The sequence below is a fragment of the Oncorhynchus nerka genome, linkage group LG10, assembly GCF_034236695.1.
Source record: "Oncorhynchus nerka isolate Pitt River linkage group LG10, Oner_Uvic_2.0, whole genome shotgun sequence".
NCBI lineage: Eukaryota > Metazoa > Chordata > Actinopteri > Salmoniformes > Salmonidae > Oncorhynchus > Oncorhynchus nerka.
The window spans coordinates 14,747,653-14,759,097 of NC_088405.1; the positions used below are offsets into that span (position 1 = coordinate 14,747,653).

General features: G+C 47.8%; 1 long non-coding RNA gene across 1 annotated transcript in view; it reads left to right on the forward strand.

The window, feature by feature from the left end:
- The window catches only part of LOC135573657 (uncharacterized), a 30,027-nt gene extending 19,815 nt beyond the window's left edge, over positions 1-10,212 (forward strand). The window contains exons 2-3 of the long non-coding RNA XR_010464808.1: positions 2,395-2,591; positions 10,078-10,212. This is a non-coding gene — a long non-coding RNA (uncharacterized LOC135573657). The remainder of the gene's footprint in view (positions 1-2,394; positions 2,592-10,077) is intronic.
- The last annotated feature ends 1,233 nt before the right edge of the window (positions 10,213-11,445 follow it).

An 11,445-nucleotide genomic window follows, 5' to 3' on the forward strand; every position in this document is an offset into this window, starting at 1 on the left:
CCTGACCAGGTACTGAGGTACTGTTCACATCCCTGACCAGGTACTGAGGTACTGTTCACATCCCTGACCAGGTACTGAGGTACTGTTCACATCCCTGACCAGGTACTGAGGTACTGTTCACATCCCTGACCAGGTACTGAGGTACTGTTCACATCCCTGACCAGGTACTGAGGTACTGTTCACATCCCTGACCAGGTACTGAGGTACTGTTCACATCCCTGACCAGGTACTGAGGTACTGTTCACATCCCTGACCAGGTACTGAGGTACTGTTCACATCCCTGACCAGGTACTGAGGTACTGTTCACATCCCTGACCAGGTACCCTGAGGTACTGACCAGGTTCACATCCCTGACCAGGTACTGAGGTACTGTTCACATCCCTGACCAGGTACTGAGGTACTGTTCACATCCCTGACCAGGTACTACTGTTCACATCCCTGACCAGGTACTGAGGTACTGTTCACATCCCTGACCAGGTACTGAGGTACTGTTCACATCCCTGACCAGGTACTGAGGTACTGTTCACATCCCTGACCAGGTACTGAGGTACTGTTCACATCCCTGACCAGGTACTGAGGTACTGTTCACATCCCTGACCAGGTACTGAGGTACTGTTCACATCCATCCCTGACCAGGTACTGAGGTACTGTTCACATCCCTGACCAGGTACTGAGGTACTGTTCACATCCCTGACCAGGTACTGAGGTACTGTTCACATCCCTGACCAGGTACTGAGGTACTGTTCACATCCCTGACCAGGTACTGAGGTACTGTTCACATCCCTGACCAGGTACTGAGGTACTGTTCACATCCCTGACCAGGTACTGAGGTACTGTTCACATCCCTGACCAGGTACTGAGGTACTGTTCACATCCCTGACCAGGTACTGAGGTACTGTTCACATCCCTGACCAGGTACTGAGGTACTGTTCACATCCCTGACCAGGTACTGAGGTACTGTTCACATCCCTGACCAGGTACTGAGGTACTGTTCACATCCCTGACCAGGTACTGAGGTACTGTTCACATCCCTGACCAGGTACTGAGGTACTGTTCACATCCCTGACCAGGTACTGAGGTACTGTTCACATCCCTGACCAGGTACTGAGGTACTGTTCACATCCCTGACCAGGTACTGAGGTACTGTTCACATCCCTGACCAGATACTGTTCACATCCCTGACCAGGTACTGAGGTACTGTTCACATCCCTGACCAGGTACTGAGGTACTATTCACATCCCTGACCAGGTACTGAGGTACTGTTCACATCCCTGACCAGGTACTGAGGTACTGTTCACATCCCTGACCAGGTACTGTTCACATCCCTGACCAGGTACTGAGGTACTGTTCACATCCCTGACCAGGTACTGAGGTACTGTTCACATCCCTGACCAGGTACTGAGGTACTCACATCCCTGACCAGGTACTGAGGTACTGTTCACATCCCTGACCAGGTACTGAGGTACTGTTCACATCCCTGACCAGGTACTGAGGTACTGTTCTCCCTGACCAGGTACTGAGGTACTGTTCACATCCCTGACCAGGTACTGAGGTACTGTTCACATCCCTGACCAGGTACTGTACTATTCACATCCCTGACCAGGTACTGAGGTAGTGTTCACATCCCTGACCAGGTACTGAGGTACTGACACATCCCTGACCAGGTACTGAGGTACTGTTCACATCCCTGACCAGGTACTGAGTTCACATCCCTGACCAGGTACTATTCACATCCCTGACCAGGTACTGAGGTACTGTTCACATCCCTGACCAGGTACTGAGGTACTGTTCACATCCCTGACCAGGTACTGAGGTACTGTTCACATCCCTGACCAGGTACTGAGGTACTGTTCACATCCCTGACCAGGTACTGAGGTACTGTTCACATCCCTGACCAGGTACTGAGGTACTGTTCACATCCCTGACCAGGTACTGAGGTACTGTTCACATCCTCATCCTGTTTTTTTTGCTGTATTTCCCGCCTCTGTGGTTTAAACCATAGAAATATAATTAATTATATTTACATGGTTTAAACTGTATGTTGCTGTGAGATGAAATGTTGAAATCAGAGTTGTTGAAGTGAGGAACAGATCAAGTTTTTCCTCAACAAATTATCACAATCATTTGCTCTTTTTGGAGCCATGCTCTCAATCGGACTGACTTGAACTAACAGTGTCCGTGAAGTTTGTGTGGCTGTAACAAATACTGTCGAGTTCAGCTGTGGAGACCTCTCCGATTGTTTTCAGGTGTCCTGAGTTATCATGGGTTGTTGGACCGACACTTCTGCTCTATCTCTGACATCCAGCCTGAGAGCTGTCACGTGTCAAATATTCATTGAAGTTCAACGCCTCTGGGAATCTTATCCAATAACCAACTGTTCATTCTCATCCATAGGTCCACCTTGTGGGACATCTTGTGATCCCAACCCATGTAGGAATGGCGGAGAGTGTGAGGAGAGCTCCGAGAGCGTCGCTGGATATGCTTGTGCTTGTCTGGAGGGATTCACGGGCCTCCGCTGTGACACCCCCGTTAACATCAATTGCCTTTCATACGAATGTCAGCGGGAAAAGGCGTGCTCCTTGGGGGAACATGTGAGAACTCTATTTCTATGTCCCAAATGTCACTCTAAATAGTGCACCGCTTTCGACCAGAGCCCATGCAGTCTGGCCCAAGGTATCACACTATAGAGGGAATAAGATGTCATTATGGACGTATCCCATTTCTCCTTCTTCATTCTTCTGAGGCCTCCTCCACCTCTCAGAGCCTGATTTAATAGGAAATGTCACATGAAAATTAATATCTTAGTCTTTGAAGCAGATGGAGTGTACTTTTGAAGGTTGGAACAACAATGAATATTTCTGCCTTCAATGGGGGGGTTAGCATGGCTTGGGGAAGGAGAGCGATTTCTGCCTTCAATGGGGGGGTTTAGCATGGCTTGGGGAAGGAGAGCGATTTCTGCCTTCAATGGGGGGGTTTAGCATGGCTTGGGGAAGGAGAGCGATTTCTGCCTTCAATGGGGGGGTTAGCATGGCTTGGGGAAGGAGAGCGATTTCTGCCTTCAATGGGGGGGTTTAGCATGGCTTGGGGAAGGAAAGCGTGAGGGTGGTGGCTCTGGTTATTTGTGGTGGCTATTTTGATTAGACTGGAATGAACTATTGCATATTTTAAGAGGCAGATTGAAATTGCAGTTATGAAAGGGGCTCTTTTGTTCTAGATGGAGGCGTCTGTTGGCCACAGTCCGTTTTCAATTTCAGGCCTTTTATCTATGAAATGTTACGGTGATACAGGACAGGGGTTTTAATCATCAACTGCTGAGTGCCAATAGTTTCTCTATTATGCAAGAGGCGAAGCAGAGAGAGAAAAATATATTAAAAATGGCTAATTGTCTTTTTGTGACCTTCACTTGTGACTTCATTATGGAATTTGCCACAGATTTGACAATAACTGATTTGTAATGGGTTTCTCAACCCTCTGGAGAATGTTCTGTAAGGCTTTCTTAACCAGTTATAACACCTTAATGAGTGATGCAGGATTACACATAACAACCTTCATAACACAGTCACATTAATGGGAGCCCAGTGTTGATAGCATAGCAGCACTATAATGTCAACCTGATATGTTTGACATTGATTTTGCCTTAGTCTCATCTCTATAAGGGACTTCATCTGACTGAAAATGAACTCATCTTTCAACCTGAGAGCCTTGGCGACTCGAAGCAACTGTTAATATTAGTATCTTCTCTGATTAAGGATCTTGGTTTTAGCATCTCTGACTCTTGAGTCAGATATATTATTATTGTCAAGATCATTCCTGATGAGATGTGATGAGAGCTGGAGTACGCTAGTCGAGCTAATGGCCTAGCTGTCTCCATCTATTCTTAGTTTCTCTATGATGGATCGATTTATTTATTTAAGTCTCGAACACCAATTGTTGCCCAATGGGCTTATAAGACACTATTTCTTTACGTACGTGTGCACAAAATACAAAACCAAATGACATTTAACAAATGAAATGCATAGTTAGAGTGGCGCTGTAGTCGAAGGCCCCGCATCGCAGTGGCGTCACTACAGACCCGGGTTCGATCCCAGGTTGTTTCACAACTGGTCTTGACCGGGAGTCCCACAGGGTGGTGCACAATTGGCCCAGCGTCGTCCGGGTTAGGGAAGGTTTGGCCGGGGGGGGCTTTACTTGGCTCATTACTCTCTAGCGACTCCTTGTGGCGAGCTGGGTGCCTGCAGGCGGACGACGGTCGTCAGTTGAACAGTATTTCCTCCGACACATTGGTGCAGCTGGCTTACGGGTTAAGCGGGCGTTAAGAAGTGCAGTTTGGTGGGTCATGTTTCCCCTCCCATGACTCGACCTTCGCCTCCCGAGCCCGTTGGGGAAATGCAGCGATGAGACAAGATCAAAATTGAAAAGAAAAAGGGAGTCAAAATAAAAAGCATAGTTTTCAAAGAACAGCTTTCACCTTGTCACATTAAACAAACGATACACTTCTTCTTCTCTCTGTGTCACTGCAGCTATCCCCTTTCACTCCCTAACGTTGTACTGTTACAGTTCTTTACTCACCTGTTCTGCTGGGGAGAGTGATCTGTCTCCACTAACACTGACTTGTTCTGCTAGGGAGAGTGATCTGTCTCCACTAACACTGTCTTGTTCTGCTGGGGAGAGTGATCTGTCTCCACTAACACTGTCTTGTTCTGCTAGGGAGAGTGATCTGTCTCCACTAACACTGTCTTGTTCTGCTGGGGAGAGTGATCTGTCTCCACTAACACTGTCTTGTTCTGCTGGGGAGAGTGATCTGTCTCCACTAACACTGACTTGTTCTTTACCTGTCTCCATCTAACACTGACTTGTTTTCTCAGTGATCTGTGTCTTGTTCTGCTGGGGACTGTCTCCACTAACACTGACTTTTTCTGCTGGGGAGAGTTCTGTTTGATCTGTCTCCACTTTCTTGTTCTGCTAGGGAGAGTGTGATTTGTTTCCACTAACACTGTCTTGTGTGTGTGTGTTTGTGTGTTCTGCTGGGAGTGTGATCTGTCTCCACTAACACTGACTTGTTCTGCTGGGTGTGTGTGTGTGTGTCTGCCAGACACTCTTGTTCTGCTGGGAGTGTGATCTGTCTCAGTCTAACACTGTCTTGTTCTGCTGGGGAGGCACCACTGTCCCACTAACACTGGAGTTCTGCTAGGGAGAGTGATCTGTCTCACCACTGTCTTGTTCTGCTGACAAGAGTGATCTGTCTCCACTAACACTGTCTTGTTCTGCTAGGGAGAGGATCTGTCTCCACTAACACTGTCTTGTTCTGCTAGGGAGAGTGATCTGTCTCCACTAACACTGTCTTGTTCTGCTGGGGAGAGTGAGACACTGGCTCCACTAACACTGTCTTGTTCTGCTGGGAGAGGTGAGTCTCCACAACACTGACTTGTTTGCTAGGAGAGTGATCTGTCGACACTAACACTGATTGTTCTGCTGGGGAGAGTGATCTGTCTCCACTAACACTGGCTTGTATATTCAGGGGAGAGGTCTGTCTCCACTAACACTGGCTTGTTCTGCTAGGAGAGTGATCTGAAACACATGTCTTTTCTGCTGGGAGAGTATCTGTCTCCACAACACTGGCTTGTATCTTCAGGATGTGATCTGTCTCCACTAACACTGGCTTGTTCTGCTGGGAGAGTGATCTGTCTCCACTAACACTGTCTTGTTCTGCTAGTAGTATCTCTCCACTAACACTGTCTTGTTCTGCTAGGGAGAGGATCTGTCTCCAGCCACACTGTCTGTTCTGCTGGGGAGAGTGATCTGTCTCCACTAACACTGTCTTGTTCTGCTGGGGAGGTGAGCTCACAACACTGGTTCTGCTGGGGAGTATATTCAGGATGTTGTTCTGCTGGGAGAGTGATCTGTCTCCACTAACACTGTATTGTTCTGCTAGGGAGAGTGATCTGTCTCCAGGGGGAGAGTGATCTGTCTCCACTAACACTGTCTTGTTCTGCAGGGAGAGTGATCTGTCTCCACTAACACTGTCTTGTTCTGCTAGGAGAGTGATCTGTCTCCACTAACACTGGCTTGTTCTTCAGGAGAGTGATCTGTCTCCACAACACTGTCTTGTTCTGCTGGGGAGAGTGATCTGTCTCCACTAACACTGTCTTGTTCTGCTGGGAGAGTGATCTGTCTCCAAACACTGTCTTGTTCTGCTAGGGAGAGTGATCTGTCTCCACTAACACTGGCTTGTTCTGCTGGGGAGAGTGATCTGTCTCCACAACACTGACTTGTTCTGCTGGGAGAGTGATCTGTCTCCACAACACTGGCTTGTTCTGCTGGGGAGCGTGATCTGTCTCCACTAACACTGTCTTGTTCTGCTAGGGAGAGGATCTGTCTCCACTAACACTGTCTTGTTCTGCTGGGGAGAGTATCTGTCTCCACTAACACTGTCTTGTTCTGCTGGGGAGAGTGATCTGTCTCCATAACACTGATTGTTCTGCTGGGGAGAGTGATCTGTCTCCACTAACACTGACTTGTTCTGCTAGGGAGAGTGATCTGTCTCCACTAATACTGTCTTGTTCTGCTGGGAGAGTGATCTGTCTCCACTAACACTGACTTGTTCTCCTGGGAGCGTGATCTGTCTCCACTAATACTGTCTTGTTCTGCTGGGAGAGTGATCTGTCTCAGGTCTTGTTCTGCTAGGGAGAGATCTGTCTCATAACAGTCTTGTTCTGCTGGGGAGAGTGATCTGTCTCCACTAACACTGTCTTGTTCTGCTGGGGAGACACATGATCTGTCTCCACTAACACTGTCTTGTTCTGGGGAGAGATCTGTCTCCACTAACAGTCTTGTTCTGCTGGATGATCTGTCTCCACTAACACTGACTTGTTCTGCTGGGAGATGATCTGTCTCCACTAACACTGACTTGTTCTGCTAGGGAGAGTGATCTGTCTCCACTAATACTGTCTTGTTCTGCTGGGGAGACACATGGCTGTCTCCACTAACACTGTCTTGTTCTGCTAGGGAGAGTGATCTGTCTCCACTAACACTGTCTTGTATATTCTGGGGATGTGATCTGTCTCCACAACACTGTCTTGTTCTGCTAGGGAGAGTGTCTGTCTCCACTAACACTGACTTGTTCTGCTGGGGAGTGATCTGTCTCCACTAACACTGACTTGTTCTGCTAGGGAGAGTGATCTGTCTCCACTAATACTGTCTTGTTCTGCTGGGGAGAGTGATCTGTCTCCACTAACACTGACTTGTTCTCCTGGGGAGCGTGATCTGTCTCCACTAATACTGTCTTGTTCTGCTGGGGAGAGTGATCTGTCTCCACTAACACTGTCTTGTTCTGCTAGGGAGAGTGATCTGTCTCCACTAACAGTCTTGTTCTGCTGGGGAGAGTGATCTGTCTCCACTAACACTGTCTTGTTCTGCTGGGGAGCGTGATCTGTCTCCACTAACACTGTCTTGTTCTGCTAGGGAGAGTGATCTGTCTCCACTAACAGTCTTGTTCTGCTGGGGAGAGTGATCTGTCTCCACTAACACTGTCTTGTTCTGCTGGGGAGAGTGATCTGTCTCCACTAACACTGACTTGTTCTGCTGGGGAGAGTGATCTGTCTCCACTAACACTGTCTTGTTCTGCTAGGGAGAGTGATCTGTCTCCACTAACACTGATTGTTCTGCTAGGAGAGTGATCTGTCTCCACTAACACATTGTTCTGCTGGGGAGAGTGATCTGTCTCCACTAACACTGTCTTGTTCTGCTAGGGAGAGTGATCTGTCTCCGTAATACTGTCTTGTTCTGCTAGGGAGAGTGATCTGTCTCCGCTAACACTGTCTTGTCTGCTGGGAGAGTGATCTGTCTCCACTAACACTGTCTTGTTCTGCTGGGGAGAGTGATCTGTCTCCACTAACACTGTCTTGTTCTGCTGGGGAGAGTGATCTGTCTCCACTAACACTGTCTTGTTCTGCTAGGGAGAGTGATCTGTCTCCACTAACACTGACTTGTTCTGCTGGGGAGCGTGATCTGTCTCCACTAACACTGACTTGTTCTGCTAGGGAGAGTGACACATGGCAGTGATCTGTCTCCACTAATACTGTCTTGTTCTGCTGGGGAGAGTGATCTGTCTCCACTAACACTGACTTGTTCTCCTGGGGAGCGTGATCTGTCTCCACTAATGTCTTGTTCTGCTGGGGAGATATCTGTCTCCACTAACACTGTCTTGTTCTGCTAGGGAGAGTGATCTGTCTCCACTAACAGTCTTGTTCTGCTGGGGAGAGTGATCTGTCTCCACTAACACTGTCTTGTTCTGCTGGGGAGCGTGATCTGTCTCCACTAACACTGTCTTGTTCTGCTAGGGAGAGTGATCTGTCTCCACTAACAGTCTTGTTCTGCTGGGGAGAGTGATCTGTCTCCACTAACACTGACTTGTTCTGCTGGGGAGCGTGATCTGTCTCCACTAACACTGACTTGTTCTTCTGTCTCCACTAATACTGGATGTGATCTGTCTCCACTAACACTGTCTTGTTCTGCTGGGGAGAGTGATCTGTCTCCACTAACACTGTCTTGTTCTGCTGGGGAGAGTGATCTGTCTCCACTAACACTGTCTTGTTCTGCTGTGGAGAGTGATCTGTCTGGCACTAACACTGACTTGTTCTGCTGGGAGAGTGATCTGTCTCCACTAACACTGACTTGTTCTGCTAGGGAGAGTGATCTGTCTCCACTAATACTGTCTTGTTCTGCTGGGGAGAGTGATCTGTCTCCACTAACACTTCTCCTGGGGAGCGTTCTGTCTCCACTAATACTGTCTTGTTCTGCTGGGGAGAGTGATCTGTCTCCACTAACACTGTCTTGTTCTGCTAGGGAGAGTGATCTGTCTCCACTAACAGTCTTGTTCTGCTGGAGAGTGATCTGTCTCCACTAACACTGATTGTTCTGCTGGGGAGCGTGATCTGTCTCCACTAACACTGTCTTGTTCTGCTAGGGAGAGTGATCTGTCTCCACTAACAGTCTTGTTCTGCTGGGGAGAGTGATCTGTCTCCACTAACACTGTCTTGTTCTGCTGGGGAGAGTGATCTGTCTCCACTAACACTGACTTGTTCTGCTGGGGAGAGTGATCTGTCTCCACTAACACTGTCTTGTTCTGCTAGGGAGAGTGATCTGTCTCCACTAACACTGACTTGTTCTGCTAGGGAGAGTGATCTGTCTCCACTAACATTGACTTGTTCTGCTGGGGAGAGTGATCTGTCTCCACTAACACTGTCTTGTTCTGCTAGGGAGAGTGATCTGTCTCCGCTAATACTGTCTTGTTCTGCTAGGGAGAGTGATCTGTCTCCGCTAACACTGTCTTGTTCTGCTAGGGAGAGTGATCTGTCTCCACTAACACTGTCTTGTTCTGCTGGGGAGAGTGATCTGTCTCCACTAACACTGTCTTGTTCTGCTGGGGAGAGTGATCTGTCTCCACTAACACTGTCTTGTTCTGCTAGGGAGAGTGATCTGTCTCCACTAACACTGACTTGTTCTGCTGGGGAGCGTGATCTGTCTCCACTAACACTGACTTGTTCTGCTAGGGAGAGTGATCTGTCTCCACTAATACTGTCTTGTTCTGCTGGGGAGAGTGATCTGTCTCCACTAACACTGACTTGTTCTCCTGGGGAGCGTGATCTGTCTCCACTAATACTGTCTTGTTCTGCTGGGGAGAGTGATCTGTCTCCACTAACACTGTCTTGTTCTGCTAGGGAGAGTGATCTGTCTCCACTAACAGTCTTGTTCTGCTGGGGAGAGTGATCTGTCTCCACTAACACTGTCTTGTTCTGCTGGGGAGCGTGATCTGTCTCCACTAACACTGTCTTGTTCTGCTAGGGAGAGTGATCTGTCTCCACTAACACTGTCTTGTTCTGCTAGGGAGAGTGATCTGTCTCCACTAATACTGTCTTTACCTTTAATTTAAGTGTGTTTTCTCAAGCTGACTTCAGGCCTTTTTCGTCATGTGTGTGTGCGCTTGTGCGTGCAAACGTGTGTGTTTGTTTTGTGTGTGTGTGTGTGTGTGTGTGTGTGTGTGTGTGTGTGTGTGTGTGTGTGTGTGTGTGTGTGTAGACCTCTCCTGAGTGTGCAGCCTCAGTCTGGCAGTGTTCAGATGGCACCACAGGCCCACAGTGCAGGAGGCAGCGAGGCCCGTGCAGCCCTTCGCCCTGCCACAACAACGCCAGCTGTTTAGTCCAAGGAGAGGACTACGTCTGCAGGTGAGACATGGAAGTATATTCAGGATGCAGGTGAGACACATGGCAGTATATTCAGGATGCAGGTGAGACATGAAAGTATATTCAGGATGTAGGTGAAACATGGCAGTATATTCAGGATGTCGGTGAGACACATGGCAGTATATTCAGGATGTAGGTGAGACACATGGCAGTATATTCAGGATGTGGTTGAGACACATGGCAGTATATTCAGGATGTGGTTGAGACATGGCAGTATATTCAGGATGTAGGTGAGACACATGGCAGTATATTCAGGATGCAGGTGAGACACATGGCAGTATATTCAGGATGTAGTTGAGACACATGGCAGTATATTCAGGATGTAGTTGAGACACATGGCAGTATATTCAGGATGTGGTTGAGACACATGGCAGTATATTCAGGATGTGGTTGAGACACATGGCAGTATATTCAGGATGTGGTTGAGACATGGCAGTATATTCAGGATGCAGGTGAGACACATGGCAGTATATTCAGGATGTAGTTGAGACACATGGCAGTATATTCAGGATGTGGTTGAGACACATGGCAGTATATTCAGGATGTGGTTGAGACATGGCAGTATATTCAGGATGTGGTTGAGACATGGCAGTATATTCAGGATGTGGTTGAGACATGGCAGTATATTCAGGATGTAGGTGAGACACATGGCAGTATATTCAGGATGTAGGTGAGACACATGGCAGTATATTCAGGATGTGGTTGAGAAACATGGCAGTATATTCAGGATGTGGTTGAGACATGGCAGTATATTCAGGATGTGGTTGAGACATGGCAGTATATTCAGGATGTGGTTGAGACACATGGCAGTATATTCAGGATGTGGTTGAGACATGGCAGTATATTCAGGATGCAGGTGAGACACATGGCAGTATATTCAGGATGTGGTTGAGACACATGGCAGTATATTCAGGATGTGGTTGAGACATGGCAGTATATTCAGGATGCAGGTGAGACACATGGCAGTATATTCAGGATGTGGTTGAGACACATGGCAGTATATTCAGGATGTGGTTGAGACATGGCAGTATATTCAGGATGTGGTTGAGACATATGGCAGTATATTCAGGATGTTGTTTAGACACATGGCAGTATATTCAGGATGTGGTTGAGACACATGGCAGTATATTCAGGATGTGGTTGAGACACATGGCAGTATATTCAGGATGTGGTTGAGACACATGGCAGTATATTCAGGATGTGG